General features: G+C 33.8%; 1 long non-coding RNA gene across 2 annotated transcripts; it reads right to left on the bottom strand.

Moving 5' to 3' along the window:
- Positions 1 to 386: 386 nt before the first annotated feature.
- On the bottom strand, positions 387 to 25,148 carry LOC107650948 (uncharacterized). 2 transcript variants are annotated; one of them, XR_001627145.2, is made up of 4 exons: positions 24,997 to 25,148; positions 10,806 to 10,954; positions 7,057 to 7,180; positions 387 to 556 (listed from the first exon to the last, which is right to left on the bottom strand). It is a non-coding gene; the product is annotated as an uncharacterized LOC107650948 (long non-coding RNA). The 2 variants fall into 2 exon arrangements; XR_001627146.2 differs by lacking the exon at positions 387 to 556 and adding an exon at positions 4,682 to 5,628.
- Between the last annotated feature and the right edge of the window lie 812 nt (positions 25,149 to 25,960).

Below are 25,960 nucleotides of genomic sequence, written 5' to 3'. Positions count from 1 at the left end.
TTTATCTTTCTGGGATTAGGATCAGGTTAAGGTAGGGAATGTTCAGGAGACTTACCTGAGTTCTAACAAACATGAAGCCATGAGAAGAGAGAAAAGAAGACCAAATTGTTTTTAAATGCTTAAGAAGCAAAAAAAATCACTATAATCTCAAAGCAAGGCAGATTTCTGATTAATAACGCAATTATATGTTTATTGCAGTGGTAACATTTTGAAGGGGAAAATCTCTTGTATAAAAAGCACATTTTCAAAAGATTTCTTCTTCATTCAGGATTCCCTATTTTCCTCTTACTTGGTCCCAACCAACTAAGGAGCATCACCCCAGAGTTAGACATCAACATTGTCTCCAGAAAGCTCCAGGAAAATAATAGTGCTTACTCACAACCAAGTCAGATCAGCCTTTTAATGAAAAGCTTCCAGTAAATGACAGAAGAGCAATGACTGCATCCTAAAAGTAAAATCCATCTTTTCCTTATTAAGTGGTTTCAAAGGCTCCTTTTATTCTTCCTCTCTCCAAATCAAGTTGATTGATAAAAGAGCTTTTATTATTTCTTCTCACCTGATGAGAAAGAATGTACTTGTTATAGAGAGACCCTTTTATTAGACTGTTAGATGTCTTCATGTTTTGGGAGCAGAAAGAGGACAGAGGGAGAGGAGTTTCCCTTTTCTTTTTTTAATGTTTTCACCTTAAGTGAGCTGAAGAGCACTTGGAAAGTTTTATTGTAGCTTGCCCAAATCTCCTAAGGAAGCTTGAAGGTGATAATGAGAGAAGAGTCAAGATCATGAGTGGCATGACCTCCTGGTTATACCCCTTCTAACCAAAATGATGCTATCCTGTAATACCTAACTGCCTATGGTAAAGAATGAGGAAGTCTTTCCTTATCAGTCAAAGTGATACAGTAGAAAGAAAGCTAAATCTCAAAGTGAGAGGAGCTCATGTCAGAGAAGAGTCACATTTCAGCCCTGTCATTTACTTTACTAAATGTACTTAGCCAAATCATGGCAACTTTGTTGGGACTCAGTTTTCTCATCTATAAAATGAGGGATTTTGAACTAACTGGCTTCTGAAGTCTTCAGCTCCAGATCTATGAGCCTGAGGAGGACCACTTAACATGATACAGTAAAAATAAGGAATGAAAACCAGAGGGATATAATAATACCTTTGTGGGATTGAATGGAACATTAAATATTATGCTGATCAAACTGCTGATAAAATAATAAATAATCCACAAGGATACTACAAACTGTATTTTCAAGGTGTAGCTCAGGGACTCTATGGGCCAAAATCCACATCTATGTCATGACCATTCTTATGGGGCAATCAGAAAGAAAAACACAATGAGTTCTTTCTTGTTTTAGTTGAGTCTCATTTGTTTTTCTCTCCATTAATCAGCTGTAAATCCAAAAAAGAATTCACAAAGAAATCTCCCCTTCCTAGTGAAAACACATCTAAGCAAAGGAGCACTTTTCACAGAAGCCATGGTCTCAGTTATGCATGGTTTATATAATCTGATTCACTCCAAAAGTGATAGTAACCAAATGAGAAAAACAGAAGAGCTGAATGGGAGAGAGTAGATATACCTGCAGCATCAGGAAAAAAAGCATCAGCAGTCCTTCCATTATTACAGTGTGATGGCTATATGTCAGGATATTAAACAAGTTGGAAGAATAAACATTCCTACCATTGACCCTTAAATTAACTTTTATGGCTCTGGAAGAAGAGAGAGGACTCTAGGAGCAATCAGACAATCAGTCAATAAATACTTCTTAAGCATCTATCATGTCAAGTCCTGTGCTAAGCCTTGGAGATACAAAAGGAGTCAAAAGACAGTGCCTTCCCTCAAGATGTTCACAATCTAATAAAAGAATTCATAGTCTAATGAACTAATGTTACCATGAAGATTCACAGCCAGTTGGCCCACTGGATGAAGTGCCGGACCTTAAGTAAAAAACATCTAAATTCAAACTTGAATTCAGATACTGCAAACTGTGCGACCCTAAGCAAGTCACTTGGTCTTTATCTCCCTCAGTTTCTTCATATATAAAAGAATAATTATACATCACTGTGAAGATAAAAGGAGATAATATTTTAAAGAGCTTTAAAAAGTTTAAAAGGCTATAGAAATGCTTTCTGGCTATTATTATTATTATTATTATTATTATTATTATTTGGAGTCCCTAAGGGCTTTCCCTTTTCTGTACATATGTGTTCAAACATGCTTGATATAAGCATTTCTTAATGATGCTTCTCCATCCAAGGAGGCCAATCAAGAACACAGGTATTGTTACCTGTGGTACCCCTGGAGGCAACCTATGGGCCAAGATTGGTTTGCATACTCCTCACTATGTTAATAATAACCAATGACAATTACAGAACATTTTAAATTTTGAAAAGAATTTTATAATTGTCCTCTCATTTGATGCTCACAACAATCCTGTGAGGTAAGTAATAGAAGTCATAGATTTCCCTAATCTCCCAGGTTGTTAGTGCTTCCCTTCTCCCCACCCAAACAAAAACAAAGCAAAAACCTTTGCATTAATTCTGAATATACGTTGGATATATTTTATCTGTGTACTTACAGCATTCTTCAAGAGAATATAAGTTCTTCAAGGGCAAGAACTATTTCACTTTTGACTTTAAATGTCCAATACTTTACAAAATGCTTGAAATATAATAGATGCTCAATAAAAAATACTTATTGGATTTAAATGAATCATAGACTTGGGCCTGAAGAAATCTAAGAGGTCATTGAGTTTACTTCCCTCATTTTACAGGAGAAACTTAAGATCAAAGAGGTTACCCAAGGTTACATAGGTGCTAAGTAGTGGAGCCCAGAATTGGACCTAGGTTTTCTGACTCCAGCAATAGAATAAAGTGAGGCCAATAAACATTAAGTGATAATTCCCATAATCACATAACTATTACATATCAGAGGTAAGATTCAAATTCAGATCTGAGTAGAAGTCAAACATTATCCATGCAATGTCACTATATTCAGTAAGTCACATCAACTGTCCAAATGTCTGGGAATATGCCTAGGATTTAATCTGGGGAGTTGGTCATGATCTATGCCTAAGGTTCAGATTAGGATATTAAATTGAATTTTCTTTCAAATATTGTGTATAAGGGCAACTAGGTAGCATTGTGGGAGAGTACTAGGACTGGAATCTGGAGGACTTGGGTTCAATATGACCCAATACTTCTTATCTGGGTGACCCTGGACAAGTTACTTAACCCCAATTGCCTCGACTCCACCACTCTGCTACCCTGGAAATGATATTTAGTATAGATTATTTTTTAAATTTATATTATTTTTTATTTGAAAAATGTAATTAATTCAGAATATTTTTCCATGGTTACAAGATTCATGTTCTTTCCCTTTCCTTCCCCTACCCCCTTCGATAGGTGATGCACAATTCTACTGGATTTTACATGTATCATTGATCAAGACGTATTTCCATATTGTTGATATTTGTACTAAGGTGATCGTTTAGTCTACATTCCCAATCGTATCCCCATCAACCCCTTGCGATCAAGCAGTTGTTTTTCTTCTGTGTTTCTATTCTCACAATTCTTCCTTAATATAATATCCTGTTTTGTATCATATTTATCTCTATGCCTATTATATCTTTTCTCCTCCCTCCATTAGATTACAAGACCCATGGGTGCAGAAATTATTTCATTTTCCATTTTTGTAACCCTGGGGGCCAACAAATTAGTCTAATTCCTATTAGACAAATAGGAATAATAGGAACAATAAAAGGTCTCTGCCTAGTCAGAATTTACATAAGACCTCCCACAAATACTACAATAAAGCATAGTCTTAGAGTTGCAACATGCATCCGCCTAACCATTACTCAATTAATGACCTCAGGTACAGCATTTTTGATGAGTAGAATTATCTGGCTATCAAAGATAGCTATATAGCTATCAAAGACCTTCAGTGTTGGGAAATTCATGAGACCCTATAACCATTCCACCAGGGGTAGGGGAAGAGTATGATCTGATATTAAAGAATTTATGAGACATATTAAATTCCTAGAGGTGTGAACACAGTCCTATGTGTATAGATTCTAAGACAAGTTATTTTTTTAAATAATGTATAGCTTATTTTAATAAAATTGTATTTTTATAATAAAGATGAACAATCATGCTAATTCATTAAGTAAGTAAATCTACAACTTATGCCCTATTATTTATGGGTATCATAATGATATATTAAAATGATATTCATATTATACTTTGAGGTTATAAGATATTTTGTAAATATTATCTCATTTGATCCCCACAATCATACTGTGTAAAGTGTTTTTTTATCCTCCTTTTGCCGATGAGGAAACTGAGGATGAGAGAAGATAAAATAGGGTCTGAAGCAAGATTAGAACTAGTATTCTTGATTTCAAGTCCATAATTCTGTACATTATGCCAATAAATAGAAGCTACAACAAAGGTTTAGATAAATTTACAAAACCAAAAACATGAAATAAATGTTAGTTGGCCAAGTAATCTTTTTTAAAATAATGAAAATTCTATTCTTTATCACTACTAAATATTATCCATTAAACACTGGACAGGTAACTGCATAGAGCAGTCAATCACTCAAGAGTATTTATAACCTACTACATACACGAGGTGTATGAGTTGTTTAAGGAGAACTAGTCCCTCTGGTGTGCAGGTTTGTCATGGCCTATTTAGGGTTTCTCAACCACCTTTAGTGTCCATATGTCTCTCAACTCTCACCTGTGATCTCAAGAAGCTGTAGCATGGGTAGCCACACCATGGCAAAATCATCTTGGCAAATGAACTAAAAACCAGGTTGATGATAGCCAACAGGTTTTAGATCTGCTGGTGATTTATGTTGTTATAAGGAGATTTTAAGGGAAAGGGGGGAAGGTTTAGGAAAAGGAACACATGCAAGTGAATAAATAATTTTATTAACAAAGAATAAGGAATGGTAGGGAAGGATGGACCATCTGACTGTTTCCCATTCAGATTCTTAACCCAATAATGTTTCTACACTAATCTTAATCTAACTAAACTAAAATTATCTGCAAGTTAAATAAAGGATAAAGTCCAAACAGGGAGCCCAGATTCTCACACTCTCCAGAGTCCTTGGTGGGTCAGACTAAAGAAATCCAGTTGAAGGTCCTTAAAAGGTCCAGGAAGTAGAGGAATTCTCACACAAATCACTCTGTCCACCAAAATTAAATGGAGCAGTTCTACTCTACCTTTTCTTGATGATAATCCAAGGTAGGCAGTTTAAGAGATAGTTATTTCAAGGAGCCTCTCACAGCTTCTGTGTTGAAATCCAGCTTCAGAGAGAGAAAGTTGAAAAGCTTTCCAACAATTTAGAATCTTCCACCCAGCCTGCTCTTAAGAATCTAGACTTGAGGGCTGTCAATCAATCTTTGCAACTTCTTTGAAACTTCCCTTGCTACAAAGTGAAGACTTCCCAGCCAAATGGGCAGATGAAATCAGTTTTCTCCAATGGCCATGAAGGCAGCTGAAGCACACATTAGGGAAATAATCACTTAGAGATTGGTAAAATATTGAAGATGCCAGTCATTCACTGCATCCTGGGCCTCTGCCAGTCACCCTCACTTTTATCTTTCCACCGGACTTCAATGACCCTGGAAGAGAGAAGGAAGCTGACAATTCTATGCAATTATTTCTCTAAAATCCAATTTATATGCAAGTCAAGATCTCACTCATCTTGATGTCATTGGTATTCTTTGAAAGCAAAGGATAAACAACAACTATATTCCAATAAGAGGCACCTAGATGTGAATAGGCTCAGTGTGAATAGAGTAATGGCCTAGAATCAAGAAGAGCTGAATTCAAATCCATGTCAGACATTCACTAGCTTGTGTGACTCTGAGCAAGTCATTTATACTCTATTTGCCTTAATCCACTAGATAAGGAAATGGCAAACCATTTGACTGTCTTTGACAAGAAAATTCTATTTGGGGTCACAAAGACTTGGATACAACTGAACAACTAAACAACAATATCCCAGTAACTATGCTTAAGAGTGGGGATAAAAAGACCAAACCAGTTTCATGTCCTAAAAGAACTTTAATAAGGGAGGGCATTCAAGTATGTAAATATGGGGTGACTGGGTAAATCAAATAATGAAATCATATACTTTAAATTAAGTGTGATAATTCTGATGAAATTATTATAAAATAAAATAGACTTTGGACAACAATTGAGTGCAATTGCATCCAAGGAGAATTAGTTGTAACCCAGACATCATCTATAAATTATGAAATTAGAAACTAGAATCAAAACTAGAGTTATTCTATGCTCAAATAGTTTTTTTAAAAATATATACCTTTTGATTCATAAATACTACCACTAGGTTTGTACCCTAAAGAGATGATTAAAAAATGTTGTACAAAATTCATAGCCATGCCCTTTGTGGTGGCAAAAAATGGAAAATAAGGAGGTATCCTTCATTTGGGGAATGGCTAAACAAATTGCAGTATATTATGGTGATGGAATATTATTATACTGTAAGGAATAATGAACTAGAGAATTTCTATATGAACTGGAAGAACCTCCAGGAACTGATAGAGTGAAATGAGCAGAACCAAGAGAACATTATACACAGAAAGTGAAACATTGTGGAACAACACAATATAATGGGCTTTACTAATATAAGACAATTCCAAGGGATTATGAGAAAGAATGTTATCCACATTGAGAGAAAGAACTGTGGAAGTAGAAACAGAAGAAAAGCAGATGGCTTATCATTATTTATATGGATATATGATTTGGGTTTTGGTTTTAAAAGATTGCTTTATTGCAAAAATGAATAATATGGGAATAGGTATAAATGATAACATTTCTATAACCCAGTGGAAATGCTTATTGACTCTCAGAGAGGGAGGGAAAAGAAGAAGGAGAGAAAACAAAATATGCAAACATGGAAAAATATTTTTAAAATAAATTCTTAAATAAAAAAATTTTAAATAGTGAATTAAAAAAACTAGAATTATTTCAGAAACTGGAGGGAGTGTGATCTATTAATAAATTCCTGAGAATTAATCACCTACCGGAGAAGAGTTCTTGACTTCTGCCTTGGGTCTTCCCCCATAGGCTGGAAAAAAACTTTTGTGACTTTCAAAGAGTCCATGGAATTTTGGACTTCTCATCTTCTCACTGGCTTCCTGAAGGAATCTGTGGATACATTTATGATAGTATCTGTATTGAGCAAAACTAGATACAGATTCATTGTTCTATAAGAAGTCCAGCAAACAAACTATACAATACCCAAAGGGAATATGTTGAGCAGTACAAACATGGAGAAAAAAGACACCCAACAACCAGGCTCTGTGAGCTATCCCTCTGTAAGTTGAACTTTCTAAGCTTGTCTATTTTCTCATGGATTCAGTGGGTCACAGAATTTTGGGGAGATGTTACATAACCAACCTTTCTTCATACTGCCTTCATAAAAGCTATGTAGTAAAAAACTATTTAAGGATGGTTAACTAAATTTATTCTCATTTTATAATCTTGGAGGTAAGCACATCAGTAAAGACTTGAGCCAGTGAAATTTGCAAATCACCTCAGAATTAAAGTTAGGAACTAAGATTCCTCAGGGGTATCCCTAAAACTCTGAGAGGTACATGTAGTCTTGTTTCAAGCCCCATGAGTTAACAATAAGATAAAGAGTAGGAATGAGTATTCTGAAAATCTCTATCTTAGATCACAGAACTGGTTCCAAATAAGATATTTGTCAGCTCCAATCTCTAAACCACACTGCAGAAGGGAAAACTAGATTTATAGAATGTTGGAAATTAATAAGAGCTCAGCAATGGATGTTCACTATACTATTCGTCATTCTTCCACAACCTTGGACTATAGAAAAAGAGGAGCAAAATCTTTTTAAATTTTCCCACTTGACCCACCTGCTGTAGCTTGCCTAATTTGCAAAAATTAAGAGTAAGGACTCAGTATATGATATATAATAGAGAATAGGATCATAAATTTACAGCTAAAAAAACCCTCAGAGACCATCTAATCCCAGCTCTCATTTTACATATGAAGAAACAGAGACCCAGAAGGTTAAGTGACTTTCCTGATGACTTAGATAGTAAGTCAAAAGTAATGCTTCAAAACATATTTGATCTCATCTATATGGGTACTCCTTCCAATTGTGCAAATCATAGCTTATAAAAAAAATTAATGGTACATAAATTAAGAAAAGGAAGTCTAGAAAACAGAAAAGCCCAATTAGAGGCAAATGACTATGTGATGATAGAAAAAACACACTGGGTAATACAATTCACAAAAACTACAGAATCTCAGAGTAGGATTGTACTGAAGAAGAATGTAGTTCAACCTATACTTGAATGAGAATGCTCCCAATCAAATTCCCAAGAAGTGGTCATCTAATCTTCATCTGTTTTTTAAGATATCCAGTGATGGGATACCCACTATATTCCAAAGAAGTCCATTCCATTTATATTTGCTCTAATCACTAGATAGTTTTTTTTTCCCCTGACATCAGGCTGGAATCTTCTACCTAGTATTTTTAGTTCTATCTTTCTGGGGACAGATAACAGCAAATCCAAACCATCTTCCACATCATAACCCTGTAGATATTTAAAGGTGATCATTAAAACATCTTAGGAGTCACTTAGCCCAGATTTCTACAGTTTGTCAACTGAACTTCATATGCCAAGATCTCCAGGCCTTTCACCATTCTGATCATTCCCTTCTGAACATACTCCAGCTAGTCTACATCTTTCCTAAACTGTGCTGCCCAAAACTAAATAAGAATTGTGCCTTGGGCAGAAAATAGTAGAACTATTACCATCCTTTCTATGATCTCTGTGGTTCTCTCACTTCAATCTAAAACAACATTAACTTTTGGTGATACAGTCATTACTGATGATAAGAAATGGAATCAATTAAAAGCCTTTTTTCATCATATCCATATCTCTTCACCCTATGCTTATGAAATTTATTTTAATGAAGTATATACTTTTTAATTTGTCTCTATTCAATATCATCTTATTAATTTTGGCTGATTGTTCTAATCTGTCAAGGACCTTTTTTTCTGGATCTGTTATTTAATATATTTAGTGATTGCTCACAACTTCATATCAGTCTTCACAATTAAAATCCATGACCATGCATATTCCATCATACCAATCAGTGATAAATATGGGTAATAATGAGGACACCCACCAAAGGAAAGGAGAAAGCAGAATTCATGGAGAAATTTTTTAAATTAGAAATAGTGTCTGAGTAAAAGAAATAACTAGAAACCATTCCCTTATCTCTTTCTTCTCTTTGAGGTCCAGAGACTTAATTCTTCTTTATTTTCTTTCAAGCGTGATATGATACAACTCCTGAAATCTACTTGGGTCAAAAACTGGTGAAATACTGGAAAAAATCATGGAAAGTCTAGTGTACATTCAAAGTTAAAGAGAGAAATAGATATCATTTGGGGATTATCAATACAATCTGACAAAATGTAGATGATACTCATCTCTGATACATGAGAGAATAAATTCTCTTGTCTCTCCTTCCAGACAGCACTGAGCAAAGGTGAAACAACTAAAAGCTCAGGACAAGACAGCAAAGCAGAGAGAGTAATAGAATGGGAGGGCTTCTCTCTGTGACCCAGGCAATGTTGGCATCACTCCAGATGGGAGGATGGAGGATATAGCCTAAGGATACATCATTACAATTTCAGTGAGATTTAGGGGAGTAAGAACAGAGAAGTAGGATTTTTTATAGGGAAATATAGGAGGAAATATATCTAAAACTCTAACCCTGAAGCAGGGGAAGTGAAGAAAACAAATAACACACCATAAAATCCAATGCCAAAAGCTAGGATGGTGACACTTTAAAGGAAACTGAATTCTGATTTGGTTCTAGTAACCAAGTAACCATAAATAAATCCCCATGGATTGGTTACCTTGACCTAGTAAAGAAGCATCTGTGTTCAATCATATAATCCAAGTCTCTAAACTTTCTAAAAGAAAGCATCAGGTATCTGATGAGGTGACCATAGAAGCAATACCTTACTATGCCACTGATCAACCACCTTTTGATCTTGTTTTCAGATGACTTTATGGAGATAAACTGCCATAGAAGATAGCATTGGGCACAAATTAGGAAGTCATGAGTTTTCAAATTCTGCATCTAATATTTAATAAGAAAATTTTATATAAAGTAGATATAGAAATATACTACAAAATACCAATGAAATTACAAGGCAGTATTAGAGTCCCTGCTAAGACAGTATTTATAATATATATTAGATGTAATACATGTTATTATATATAAATCTGTACTTTTTAATTTGTCTTCAACTTAGCTGATAGCTATATGAACCTATAATATTTTATACTCAACATTTCTACCCAATATATTTGCTCAGTATTTATTCTGTATGTATTTGATACATACTTACATGTGTATTTGTTGTTTATGTCAGTAGAATGAAAGTCCCTTTAGATCAGGGAATATTTCATTTCTACACTTGTTTCCTGGTGCCTAACACAATGTCAAACACATAGAAGGAGTTTAATAAGTGCTTTTTAATTGGTTGTTTGCCAATTGCCTGGTATATTTCTACATTTTCATGTGCTGCCAATTTATCAACTTCATTCTGTCCGATATCAAACTCATCTTTGTTCCCAAACTTGGCTAATACTCCTCCTAAATCCTCTGTTTCTATTCATGGCAATGACATTTATCCAGTCACCCAGACTCAAAATCACAGTTAATTAAAGTTTTCTCTTCCCCTTGCCCACACCTACATAATATCTCTCAAATTGTTACCTACCTTTCCTTTCCTTTGTTTCCATCCTGGTCCATGCTCTCATTATCTTACTCCTGGACTATCAAAATATTTTCAGAACATACCTGCTTCCTTTTTTCTCATGATCAAATCTTTCAAGATTGGAAGAATCTCTTTCAGGAAAGTCTTCGGGGCTAAAATAAGGGAAAATGTGCCATATTTGAGGTTTCCTTCTCATTTATATCTATTTCAAGGAGGCTTTAGAAATTCTAGCAATAAGAATGAAATAAGAAAAAGAAATCAAAGGCATAAACATGAGGATAGTCATGACATGATAATTTACCTAGAAAACCCCAAACAATCTAAAAAAAGTTAATTGAGAAAATAAATAGCTTCACTAACATATAAGGATGCAAAATAGATGGACAAATCTCAGTAATATTTCTAGAAACAAGCAAAAGGTAGGAGGAAAAAATAGAAAGGGAGATATCATTCAAAATAACTACAAAATGAATAAATTGTACCAGGTCAGTATACCAAGGCACACTGAAAACTTCTGCAAATACCATTACAAAGCAATTTCTAATTTAATAATGACAAGTAATTAAGGGATATTAATTGCTCATGGTTTGATCAATGTGATAAAAATGACAGTATAAGATCTAGTGTTTTACCAATAAAGCCAGCAAAGTGGCTTCATTACAGAATTAGTTAAAATAATAATGTTTCATATGGAGTAGGAAAATTCACAAAATATCCAGGGAAATTATGAAAAAAGTAGAAATAAAGGAAGAATAATACAACTGGTATTCAAATGATATAATAAATCAGCAATGATTGAAACTTTATTATTAAGAAAATAGAAAGGTAAATCAATGAAAAACTTAGATAAATAATAATTGGAACTGATTAAATTCAATAAGCCAGTCTTCAATAAATTCAAAACTATACATTAAATAAGGAAAAATACTTATACAAAAATATAGCCATGCTATTTGTGACAGCAAAAAAAAATTGGAAAATGAGGGTGTATCCTTCAATTTGGGAATGGCTAAACAAATTATGGTATTTGATGGTTATGGAATACTATTGTGCTAAAAGGAATGATGAACTGGAGGATTTCTATGTGAACTGGAAAGATCTCCAGGAATTGATGCAGAGCTAAAGTAGCAGAACCAGGAGAACATAGTACTCAGAGACTGATACATTGTGGCACAATCCCATGTAACAGACTTTTCTACTAGCATTAATGCAATCACCCAGGACAAGCCAGAGGAATTTATGAGAAAGAATATTATCCACATCCAAAGAAAGAACTATGGGAGTATAAACACAAAAGAAAAACATATGATCAATCACGTGGTTCAATGGGGAAAAGGTTAGGGTTTTGATGCTAAAAGATCACTCTATTACAAATATGAATAACATAGAAATGGGTTTTGAACAATGATATATGTCTAACCCAGTGGAATTGCTTGTCAACTCTTGGAGGGAGGAGGGGAAAAGGGTGGGAAAAATCATGAATCATGGGATCATGGAAAAATATTCTAAATACATTTTTTAAAGAATATACTTTAAAATGGGAAATTTTCTCTATATGACAAGAATTATTGGGAAAACTGAAAGTAACTTAGCAGAAATATGATTTAGACCAATATCCCACTTCAGATACCATGAAAAACTTAAAATGGATAAATGATAATCATATTAAAGTTCACATCAGGAGTTAGTCACTTAATCTCCATTGCCTAACCCCTTACAGTCTTCTGCCTTGTATATATTAGAATAAGGAAAGTAGAAACTAATGACTAACAAAGACATCAAGAAACAATAAAACAAAAGAAAAAGAAAGAAAAAATAGAAGAAAATGAAAAATATTTCATTTGAAAAACAAGTGATCTAAAAAATAGATCCAGGAGAGACAGTCTGAGAATTACTAGACTACCAGAAAGGCATAATCAAAAAGAGCATGAGCATCATCTTGAAATTATCATTGTAAACTTCCCTGATATTCCTGAACAAGAAGGCAAAATAGAAATAGAAAGAATCCGCTGATCATCTCCTGAAAAAAGATTCCCCAAGGAAGGCTCCCAGGAATATTATAGCCAAATTCTAGAACTTTCAGGCTAAGGAGAAAATGCTGCAAGTATCCAGGAAATAAGTAAGAAAGAGGTAAGAGAAGTGAATTAAATCTTAGAAAAATTAGAGTTAGTAGATATGTGGAGAAAAATAAATAGGGACAAAAAGGAATACATCTTCTTTTCAGCAGCACATGGTATATTAACAAAAATTGACCATGTATTAGGGCATAAAAACATTGCAAACAAGTGCAAAAGAGCAGAAATAATAAATGCCACTTTTTCAGATCATAATGCAATTAAAATAATAATTAATAAGGGTACATGGAGAAGCAAATAAAAAATTAATTAGAAATTTAAAAATACAATTCTCCAAAATCGGTTAAAGAACAAATCATAGAAACAATTAATAACTTCATTGAAGAAAATGACAATGATGAGACATCCTTTCAAAATCTATGGGATGCAGCCAAAGCAATACTCAGGCGGAATTCATAGCCTTGAGTTCATATATTAACAAATTAGAGAGGAAAGAGGTCAATGAATTGGACATGCAAATTAAAAAAATAGAAAGTGAACAAACTAAAAATCCTCAGATGAAGATTAAATTAGAGATCCTAAAAATCAAAGGAGAAATTAATAAAATCAAAAGTCAAAGGACTATTGAACTAATAAATAAGACTAGAAGCTGGTACTTTGAAAAAACAAATAAAATAGACAAAGTACTGGTCAATCTAATTAAAAAATTAAAAAGGGAAAGAAAAAACCAAATTTATAGTATCCAAGATGAAAAAGGAGACCTCACCTCTAATGAAGAGGAAATTAAGGCAATCATTAAAAATTACTATGCCCAATCATATGGCAATAAATATGGCAATCTACGTGATATGGAAGAATATTTACAAAAATATAAATTGCCTAGACTAACAGAAGAAGAAATAGTTTACCTAACTAACCCCATATCAGAAAAAGAAATTGAACAAACCATCAAAGAACTCCCTAAGAAAAAATCCCCAGGTCCAGATGGATTCTCAAATGAATTCTAGCAAACATTCAAAGAATGACTAATCCCAGTATTATACAAACTATTTGACAGAATAAGGAAAGAAGGAGTTCTACCAAATTCCTTTTACAACACAAATATGGTAATGATTCCAAAGCCAGGCAGGTCAAAAACAGAGAAAGAAAACTATAGACCAATCTCTTTAATGAATATAGCTGCAAAAATCTTAAATAGGATTCCAGCAAAAAGATTCCAGCAAGTGATCATGAGGATTATTACTATGAGCAGGTAGAATTAATGCCAGGAATGCAAGGATAGTTCAATATTTGGAAAACCATCCACATAATTCACCATATAAACAAGCAAATTGACAAAAATCACATAATTATTCCAATAGGTGCAGAAAAATCCTTTGACAAAATACAACACTCATTCCTATTGAAAACACTAGAAAGCATAGGAATAGAAGGGACTTTCCTAAAAATAATAAACAGTATATATCTGAAACCATCAGCAAACATCATCTGCAATGGGGATGAACTAGAAGCCTTCCCAATAAGATCAGGAGTGAAACAAGGATGCCCATTATCACCTTAATTATTTAACATTGTACTAGAACCAATAGCTATAGCAATTAGAGAAGAAAAAGAAATTGAAGGTATTAAAATAGGAAATGAGGAGACCAAGCTATCACTATTTGCAGGTGATAGGATGGTCTACTTAAAGAACCCCAAAAAATCAACCAAAAAGCTAATCGAAATAATCAACAACTTTAGCAAAGTTGCAGGATACAAAATAAACCCACATAAGTCAACAGCATTTCTATATATCTCCAACACATCTTAGCAGCAAGAATTAGAAAGGGAAATCCCATTTAAAATCACCCTAGACAATATAAAATACTTAGGAATCTATCTACTGAGACAAACACCAGAATTATATGATCACAACTACAAAACACTTGTCACAATTAAAACTGGATCTAAATTATTGGTATTGCTCATGGGTAGGATGAGCTAATGTAATAAAAATGACAATCCTACCCAAATTAATTTACTTATTTAGTGCCATAACCATTGAACTACCAAAAAAAATTTTTACTGAATTAGAAAAAAACATAACAAATTATAAGAACAAAAGATCAAGGATATCCAGGGAAATCATGAAAAAAAAATGCAAAGGAAGGTGGCCTTGCAGTCCCAGATCTCAAACTATACTATAAAGCAGTGGTCATCAAAACAATTTGTTACTGGCTAAGAGTGTATGATAAGCCCAAAGATCCCAACTTTGGGGACCAAACCCCACTATTTGATAAAAAACTGCTGGGAAAATTCGAAGATAGTATAGGAGAGATTAGGTTTGGATCAACACCTCACACCCTACACCAAGATAAAGTCAGAATGGGTGAATGACTTGAACATAAAGAAGGAAACTATAAGTAAATTATGTGAACACAGAAAATATGTGAACACATGTCAGACCTTTGGGAAAGGAAAGGTTTTAAAACCAAGCAAGAGCTAGAAAAAAATCAAAAATGTAAAATCAATAATTTTGATTACATCAAATTAAAAAGGTTTTGTACAAACAAAACTAATGCAACCAAAATTAGAAGGGAAGTAACAAATTGGGAAACAATCTTCATAACAAAAACCTCTGACAAAGGTCTAATTACTCAAATTTATGAAGAACTAAATCAATTGTAGAAAAATCCAAGCCATTCTCCTCTTGATAAATAGGCTATTTTCAGTTTAAAAAATCAGAACTATTAATAAGCACATGAAAAAGTATTCTAAATCTCTTATAATCAGAGAGGTGCAAATCAAACCAACTCTGAGGTATCACCTCAAACCTAGAAAATTGGCTTACATGACAGCAATAGAAAGAAATGAATGCTGGAGAGGATATGGCAAAGTTGGAACATTAATGCATTGCTGGTGGAGTTGTGAATTGATCCAATCATTCTGGAGGGCAATTTGGAACTATGCCCAAAGGGCGCTAAAAGATTTTCTGCCCTTTGATACACTGCTGGGTTTGTGCCCCAACGAGATAATAAGGAAAAAGACATGTGATTCTTGTAACCAAGGAATAATGTTCTAAATTGACAAAATAAATTAATTTTTTTTTAAAAAACAAAAAAGTAAAAAGAGAGAGTAGAGTGAAACAGGGTTGTTTAGTAGATTGGAAACTAGATTTGGAGTCAGAAAGATATCAGTTCAATCCCTACATCAGGCTCTTACCAGTATGTGATCTTGAACAAATCATTTAACCTTTCTGTGACTAAGGTTCTTCTATAATATAAGGGAGTTAGGTTTGATCTAAATAACTCCAAACTTTAGAAGAGAGCCTCCTCTATACTAAATATCATTCCTGGACAATGAAGTCTGAGATTGAGATTCACACCAGGGCTGGGACCCAAGAGACTGAGATCTAATGTTTTTTTTATCCATTTAAGCACTTTCTGACATTGGCCAATTCCTCAACATTTATGTCTCTCAGTCAAGTCATCTTCAAAAAGAATAAATTGGACTAAACTGTCTCAACAACTCTTTTGGCTCTAATAACTTCTGTCATTTTGATAAGTGCAAACTGAAATACTAAGTTTTGGTTTTGTTTTATTTTTTTCAAAAGTATCAACAGGAAACAAAACAGAAGCAATCAATTTGCATGAAGGTTATCAGGCACAGGGTTCTTAGAGATGAGTTTACAAAGTGAGTGACAAAAGGGTTCAGTGTTCTATCTTCACATTGAGAATAAACACTACAATAAATCCAAAATTTTAGTTTCTGTTTTTCTCCAATCCTTGGCTCCCTAGTCACTAGATACATAATAGTGGTCACCACTACCTGGGCACCATTATGGAAGGCTTTCTCCAGATTTGAGCAGTTCAGTGTAGGAGGTCTATTAGCTCCTTGAAGAAATTTGTATAGATACACCCATTCTTTATACCCTGCCACCTCGACTAGCCAATGGCAACTCCAACCTTTGCCCGGCAGCTCCCTATTTACAGGATTAAGTTTTACTTTCAGCACTTTCTACTTGGAGCACTATTTGGAAACATTTAGCTCATAAAACGTATTATGGTTCATGTGTTGGCCTTGTCATGACCTGAACATTTTGTTAACAAAGTACCCTGTTAATGTTTTGACCACAAGAACTAATGTGCTTGGGGCTGATTATGTTGCCAAAATAGAGCCTGCTCCTAAAAAGGGAAAGTTTTAATTCTATTTTCAAAAGGAATCATCTCACTCCTACTATATAAGGAGATGTCATCAATCAGTCTTAGAAGCATGCAGAATGTGTATCATTGGGGGCAGATTCATTGGCGGCTAAGATTTCCCAGCATGACAAATCTCACTTCCCTATAGGGGGCAGCAAAAGTCCTCTATTGTGTCAAGTTCTCAGGGTCCCATTTAAGAGGACTTCAAATTGGACATCAACAATATCAATGACATCAACATGAACACAAAAAAAACAAAACAAAACTGCTATCCTAAGAGTCTGACAAATAGCTATGGAAAGACATAAAGTGAAAGGTAAAGGAGGAAAGGACCAAACTGAATCAATAATTCCAAAGAATATTAAGGAGATATAAAGCTTTTTTTAAATAAAATAGCATTTTGTAAGCATTTATTATTTATAAAGCATTGTGTTGGAGATACAAACAGAAAAGTAAGACAGTCTCTGTTCCCAAGGAGATCAGATTCTAATAGAAGTCAGTCACTTTTTTTAAATAGCCACATAATCAAGAGAAAAAAAAGTAAACAAGTACAATAAATCAAAAAGAAACTCAAAAGAAGAGGATATTTATATAAATATATCTAATTTTGCATATTTTAAGTAAATTATAGACAATGTGGAAAAAATAAGCAGAATGCCTTCAGAAAAATCAGGAAAATCATGCATGAACTAAAATAAAGTGAGAGAACCAGGAGAACATTGTACACAGTAACAACAGTAACATATGATGATCGACTGTGAATGACTTAGCTATTCTCAGAAAGTACGATGATCTAAAACAATTTCAAAGGACATGAAGAAAAGTGCTATCTATCTCCAGAGAAAGAATTTGTGGAGTCAGATTGCAGATCAAACATATCTTTTATTACTTTATTTTTATTGCGGGTCTTTTTTGGTCTTTGTGTGTGTTGGGGTTTTTTTGTCTGTATTTTTTTTCACAATATGAAAGTGGAAGATATCCACATAGACAATATAATTGAATGTCTCAATTTTTTTTTGAAATTTTTAATTTCATACTTTGTGATACAGTAATTAGGAAGTCTGGTTTTAAGTTCAGTTTATTTTGTATTTCATATTAGTGGATGTTAAAATAAAAAAATATATGCCTCAGAATGAAATGTAGATGTAAATAGAAGTATATCACTCACTCAAAATCACTATTTTAAGTTAAATAAATTTCTTAAATATTTATGAAATTTAAATTAAGTTGAATAATTTTTCAAATATTACTTCATCTTTCTTTCTTTCTCTACTTTGTCCACTACCTTTGTAGGCTGAAAGATTTCTCTATCCCTATATGCTCTACCTTTGACTAGTTGATTATCCATTTTAAGGAAGGGCATAATCCAACCATGTTCTCTTCATTCTTCTCTAGTTTTCACTCCTGACTTCCCATACTCCTTTCTCTACATGGATGTATTCCTTCCCTTCCCACATCTTTTCAGCTTTTATGTGCTGTCTTTACGCTTTGGGATATAAGCTTCTTAAGAGAAGGAATAGTGTTTCTTTTTGTTTACATTTCTATTCCTAGCACTTAACACAGCACCTGAAATAGCAAATATTTAATTGATATTTATTAATTTGACTTAATGTACATATTAGTATAGTAATATGTATAGATAGTATATAAATAAATTGATGTATTTATAAATAAACAAATTAGATGCTGAGTTCAAAACATTGCTTTTTTACTGAGAGGTTACCCTAATCCAGAAAATTTGAATACCACTAGTATAAACTAGCCACTTAACCACATTGAGGCTCACTTTCCTCGAATACAAAATTGGAACAATCATACTTTTGTTATCTATCTCACAAGTTTACTGTGAAAAAAGCACTTCGTAAATTTTAAAGTACTCTAAATAAAGATGTTATTGCTATTATAATGAATTGATTTACATCTGAAAAAATTATAGTCTTGGAATATAATGATCTGTAATACTCTTGTACTATACTGCTTCAATCAAATTAAATTTAATAGCATAATTGGGATCACAATGGCACATTTAACATCATTTTGTGCAGCCTAAGCACCATTTGACCATTAATCTCTATTTTAACTGGTTGTAGTTAATTAATGGAATGAATAATCTAGTAATTCCATAAAATCTGACTAAAGTGCCTCTTTGTTATAGAGTTAAGTGAAATGATTCAATTCAATAGACATTTATTAAGTGCCTACTATATGATAGGTGCTCACTAAGTACTGGGTGTACAAATAAGGGGGGGAAAGACAGTTCCTGCCCTTAAGGAGCTTATAATCTAATGGGAAAAGACAACACAAAAATGGAAGATAAAAAGGGGAGAGGGAATTAAGGGCACTTGTGAAGGGATATGTTGTTCTGTAAAACCAAATCCAAGCAGAGAAGCTAATGAAAAATGAAATTATGGAAGGTTATAAGCCCTCTGTAAAGGATGAATATGACAAATCTTTTGAAGTTAGTGCGAGAAAACTAGAGTATACTATCCTAAATTCTAGAGTGCACTACAGTATTTTTAGGCAATACTGGTTTTGCTAGATTAACAAATATTTATTGAGCACCTTATCATGTACAAGACATTATAAGTGATCAATAAATACTAAGGGATATTGGAAGAACTTATTGCCAATTCTGTCATTTGCTCCTGAAGCCTAGAAGGATAGGGGAGATAGTCTGAAAACAAATTGTTCATGGTAAATCTTTTTATCTTGGATCAAATCAAAATAGTTTACCAATATCATCTCAATAGTCTTTCTTGTTCATGCTATCATCCTTACAGTAGAGTACCAGGCATGAAGACAGGAAGACCTCAGTTCAAATGTGATCTCAGACACAAATTTTGTAAACCTGGACAAGTCACTTTAACCTGTGCTTTAATTTCCTCATCTGTAAATAGAGAAAATAATAGCATCTACCTCCCAGAGTTGTTGTAAGAATCAAATGAGATAATTATAAAACACTTAGCACAGTACCTGTCACAAAGTAAGTGTTATATAAATGTTAACTATTATTACTACTCTGTAGTGTAATATTTATTGGGAAAGGAAATGGAGGATTGGAAAACAGGGGATAACTTGAGGTTTGTATGGAGTATGGAGGAGTTTAAGGGGAGAGAGGGAATATTGCTCGGTGAGGCAAAGGAGAGAGATGCCCCCTGCTGAGAAAAAGATGCAAGGGTCCGATAAGGACTGTTTGTCTGAATGACTGAACTGATGCGCAGCTCCCTCTATGCACAGAAAAGATAGCCCACTTATCTGACTGCGAGTTCAAATAATATAAAGTTTAATAACCACTTGGGATTAGAGTTTTTCCTTAGATTCAGATTTGAGGCCAGGCCCAGAGGCTGGCAGAGGGTTCTCCCACTCGCCTCTACTCTATTATATCAGTCCTGCTTTGTCTAATTCAGAATCTTAGCAGAAGACAGAAAGCAAACATGAACAGTTCTAGTCTTCAGAAGCCTGTGTCTTCGGGCTGAATCAAGAAGAGCATGCCACTCCAAACTGGGCTGAACAAGCTCTTCTCTCCTCCAACACCAGGAAGCCAGACCCTCCCTCACCCCCCCCCAGGAAGGAAGTGCTAGTCACAAGACCCAACTGCCACTCCCAGTTGCCCCTTCCCCCACCAACTGTCAGTCTAGTTTCCTTTCCACAATAGAAAGACTATATATGACTCTACAATAGACTATAGATGATTAATTCATTGTCATTTAAAAAGTAAAAAGACCTAAAACAGAGGAATACATAGAACTGAGTATAGTGTGTCAACACATGCTGGAAAAGCATTCCCATTATCTCCAGAGAAGTAAGGGAAGGGTCAATGGAATGATCCCACAAGGTATATAGATCTCCTAGCCCATGTTCTATTCATGCCTTTGAACTTGTAGAAGTCTTCTATTGTCATAAATCTACAACCAGGGTTCCTAAGTAGTTTTTTTCTGATTCTTTAAAATTTTAAGATTTACTTATAGTCATGAAAGGCTCTGTAGTCTCTGTAAAGCTCTGAGGATACTCATGCCCACTCTCCTTCTCATAGATGATTTTAATTCCCCAGACATTGGCTACATCTTCCCTTTAAGAATATAGGGGTGATTCTCAAATGACATTGGTTCAAGCCCCCATTCTCTGTAAGATTATTCATTGAGAATTATTCAAGCAGTCAGTCTGAAGTAGCATTTAGAAAAGTATTTATTAAGGTAGTACAGTAATAATATCAGTATAAAACATTATACACCCTCGTAAAGTCTATGATATACACTCCCACAGTATCCACATCATCTTAGGGGAAATGGAATCAAGTTCAGAGAGTATATAAGGTAAAAGGGTAAGTCATTTACTTCATGTGGAAGTGTGGCTGAGTAAATCAAATCACCCCACTTTTAACAGCTAAAAAGTTTGAAATGAAATCTGAAAACAATAGGATTTTGAATGAAGAGAATTTCTTGGGGTTTTTTAATGATATTTCAACTTTATTTAGCAATGAAAATGCCTTTCTATGAATATGCTCATATAAGTCTTTTATTTTCTTGAGATAGGGTATGGAATGGATAGAGAAGCAAAGGAATCAAGCTGACATGTAAAACAGAAAAAGACCTGATAAAAATAACATAAGGTGGTTTGGAAGTAGTATAGCACCCAGGATTATAGTACCAAAAAGCAGATTTAAAATATCGAATATGCCATGTACTTCTATATTGCATAGAAAAATCTAAAGGCCATAGCCCTTTCTCTCTGGAGGCCACATTTAATATGTGATAACTTACAGTCTGCCCATGCATTATGTCTTATTGAAAATTAAAAGCCAAGAAGTATAAGCATTAAGGTTTCCATTACTTCTATCATGAAGTCATAACAAAGGTTTTACCCACATGCAAAATATAAATTCAACATACTAAATGAAAACAGTGATAGGAAAAAATGTTTCTATTATTAACTACTCGGACAAAACTCAAAGGGCTATCAAGGGTATTTTACTAGAAACATTGAGCTTTAAGAGGTCTTTTTTTGGAGCCAGAGGTAATCACTAAAACATCATAGACAAAGCCATTCTTTAAAAAATATGTGTCCTATTTATGGAACAATGAGCAATTTAAATCTTGAGGAAATTTTGTTCTTCTAATTCCCTATTATGCAAATAGTAAAACTTAGAGCAAAATATAATTTGCTTAAAATTTTCCAGGCATATAATTTTACTGCTCAGGGAACGTACTTTGTACTTTAAACTATTAAATTCAATTTTGTAATTAGTAGGTTTTGTCATTTGTAATATGTTTCTAGTACATAGACAAAAGAGCAGTCCTTTGGTGGTCAGAATAAAACTTGCAAATTCCCATGACTTATAAACCACAGACTGTGTGGCCTAGTGACTGAAGCAGTTGCACCTGTTTCATGACTAATTATGCCCATAAACTATTTATTCCTTAAGGAAAAATGGGTGACCATTCATGACAAAATTTATTCACATTATAGTGGGGTCAAAAATCTTCCACTCCATTTCAGTTCTGATACCTTACTTGACTAAGAGCTCATCTAGATCAATCAACCAAAAGATCTTAGTATAAAAAAGCCTTGAATTAGAATGATAGATTCATTTTGCAAAGCAATAGTATTTATATAAGCCAAAGAAATCTGGCCATATTGTAGGGATCATCTATAAGTTATCAAGTGAATTGAAAAGAAAAGAAAATTTAAATAAAATTCCACCAAATGCATTTAGTGATTCATCCAAGAAATCATTCATTGTGACCAAGTTGGATTTATACCAGGGAGTCAGGGATGGTTGAATCAACAAAATTAATCATATTAAAAACCAAAACATCCAAAATCACATTACTATCTCAATATATATTAGAAAAGCTTTGAACAAAACATTGTATTCACTTTTGCTAAAAAAAAACCTACAAAGTTTAGGCATAAAGGGAACATTTTAAGTATCATAAAAAGTATCTAAAACCCAAATCAATAATTACATACAGTGATGATACCAGGGAATGTTTTCCAATAAACAAAAAAGTATACAAGTACACCCACTATTGCCACTATTATTTTATTTAGTTCTGGAAATGCTAGCAACATCAATAAGACAAGAGAAAGAAATTAAAAATACCAAGATAGATGAAATGGAGATAAAACTATCTCTATTTGCTGATGGCTTACTTGTAAGATCCTAGAGAATCAGCAAAGATACTCACTGAGATACTAGTTTCAGCAAAGTTGCTGAATATAAACTTTTAAAATCACCATCACTTTCTATAATAATAAAAAAAAACACAAAAAGGAAATCCCATTCTAAATAACAATGAAAAGTGTAAAATATCTGGGAATCAACTCACCAATGAATACAAAATACTTGTATGAATTCAATTAAAAGAAGTAACAATAAAAAATAACTATAAAACTAACCTTATACTATAAGAACCAGAAAAACATAAATTACTTAAGAAAAAGCTCCCCATTTGATAACAACCATTGAGAAATCTAAAAAGAGTCTAGCAGAAATTAGGCTTAGATCTATACCACATTCCATAATACATTCTAAAATGAAATATGGCCCTAATATTAAAGATCATTCTTTAAATTTTTTATAAACAAGCAGATCATTCATTTCTCATAACAATGTAGAAGAAGCATTCTTAACCAAATAAGAGATAGAGGCAATTATATAAAATAAAACAGATAACTTTGATTACATTAAGCTGAAAAGCTTTTTCACAAATAAAATTAATACACTAAAAGAAGCAAAGATGTTTAATAGGAAAAATTCTTTGTATCATATTTCTCTGATAAGGATTTAGAATTCAAAAGTATTTTTAAAACCCTATATTTTGTTGTTCAGTCATTTTAAGTCATGTCTGACTCTTTGTGACCCCATTTGGAGTTTTCTTGGCAAAGCTAGTATAGTGATTTACCATTTCTACCTCCATTTCATTTTACAAATGAGGAAATTGAGGCAAGAAGGGTTAAATGACTTGTCCTGGGTCCCTTAGCTACTAAGGATCTGAGGCCAAATTTAAAATCAGGAAAGTGAATCTTCTTGACCTCGGGCCTAGCATTCTATCTTTTGTGCCAGCTATCCGCCCTATAAAACTATATGTTATATATATATATATATATATATATATATATATATATGTTAATACACACATAAATCAGCAAATATTACTAACTGAGAAAATAAAATAGTTTTGGCAAAGTTTTAGTCTACAAAAATAAATTCTCAAAAATTAACAACATTTCATGTAATAATAGCCAAATCCAAGAGTCTTTGGTTATTATCATAAAAGACTATATATATATATATATATATATATATATATATATATATATATATATATGTGTGTGTGTGTGTGTGTGTGTGTGTGTGTGTATATACATACATATATGTATATATCTATGTATAATATGCAAATGTATGCATTATGTATGTTTCTATGTGTATTTGTACATACCTATGTTACTTAATGTAATAGGGGGTTGGGGGAGGTAAGATCAGATGGAATCAGATAGATTACTTTGGGCCAGAATCAGGGTTTCCAACTGTGTGTTGAAGGGTCTAATAGTTAGTTATCCCTGACCAGGCCAGAGCCTGATCTGGGACCAGAACACAGATTTACTCAGTCACAGAGCTGGATATAGTAAATAGAAGGTATAATTTATTTCCAGAGAGAGAGAGAGAGAGAGGTTTGAAGGGTAAGGGAAATCCCTGTCACTAGTTCACTGGCTACAAAACCCAGATCTAAACCTCCTTGCTGAGGGTCTTCAGAGATTTAAATCTATACATTTCACCCTCTCCTCTCTAATCTATAAAACCAGTCCCTGTTCTAAACAATCTGCACTAAACCCCTCCTTTGATTATTACTAGAAGTGATATCCTGTGACAGATTTGGCAGAGCCCCAGGGTAGGTCCCAGATTCAAATGGTCCCAGAACTTGGCTTACTGACATTGCAGGATCACAGAGTTCTTCTCCCAAGGAAAACACAACAAGGACAGCAAGCAGGACAGGAAAACAGGATAGGATCAGTAACCTCAGGACAGGCAGCCACTCTCTCCAGGTTATATCCAGAGAGTGAGCCAACTGCCCCTCAGTCTCAGCTTAACCCTTCCTTCCAGCATTCCAGAATCTTTCTCTGTAGGTCTCATGCATCTGCCCTTTGCAAATGTCCATTTTCCAACTAAACTTATCTCTTCCTCAAAATAATACAAACACATGCAAAATATATGTATATAACTGATGTCATGATTAAATAAATAAATGTTGAGTCAATTAACTATCTTGGGGACCTCCAACCCAGTCCAATCCCAGAAGACTCACCACAATAAGTAGCCAAAGGAGTCAAAGAGTCATATGTCTTAATCTGCCAGCAGGGCAGGGCAGAGTCCTGACCAGCAGAAGTCATGGAAGCCAGGAGAAAAGACATATAGGGGCTAAAGTGAAATCTTGAGTCCATTGAAAGATCTGGGGGAAGGGCTTAAAATGAGCTTGAAAAGTAATGTGTGAAGCTCACAGGTGATCTCAGCCACTGAGAGGGGGAGGGTTGTGGAAGAAGCCTTTTCTCTGCAAACAGACTGCACTTATCTAGGTACCCATCTCTGGCAAGTGGTAGCATATCAGGGACCACACAGGATTGGAATCTAGGACCTGATTTATTTTTTTACTTTAAGTTAGAAAGGCTGGAAACCTTATTTCTCTCTTTCTCTTTACTAATAAATACTTATAAATTTGGTGTAAAGATTCCAAGAATAATTTTTATTCATAATAGTATTCAAAGAACATAAGCAAATAATTCTTGAAAGGACTGTAAATTATTAACAACAATATGAAAGAATACTCCAAATCACTCCAAAGAAAAATGTAAACCATAACAACCCTGAGATTTCATCTCACACCTTGATCTTAGCAAAGAA

The sequence above is a fragment of the Monodelphis domestica genome, chromosome 2, assembly GCF_027887165.1.
Source record: "Monodelphis domestica isolate mMonDom1 chromosome 2, mMonDom1.pri, whole genome shotgun sequence".
NCBI lineage: Eukaryota > Metazoa > Chordata > Mammalia > Didelphimorphia > Didelphidae > Monodelphis > Monodelphis domestica.
The sequence above is the reverse complement of the archived record's forward strand: the minus strand, read 5'-3'. Positions and strand labels throughout refer to the sequence as shown.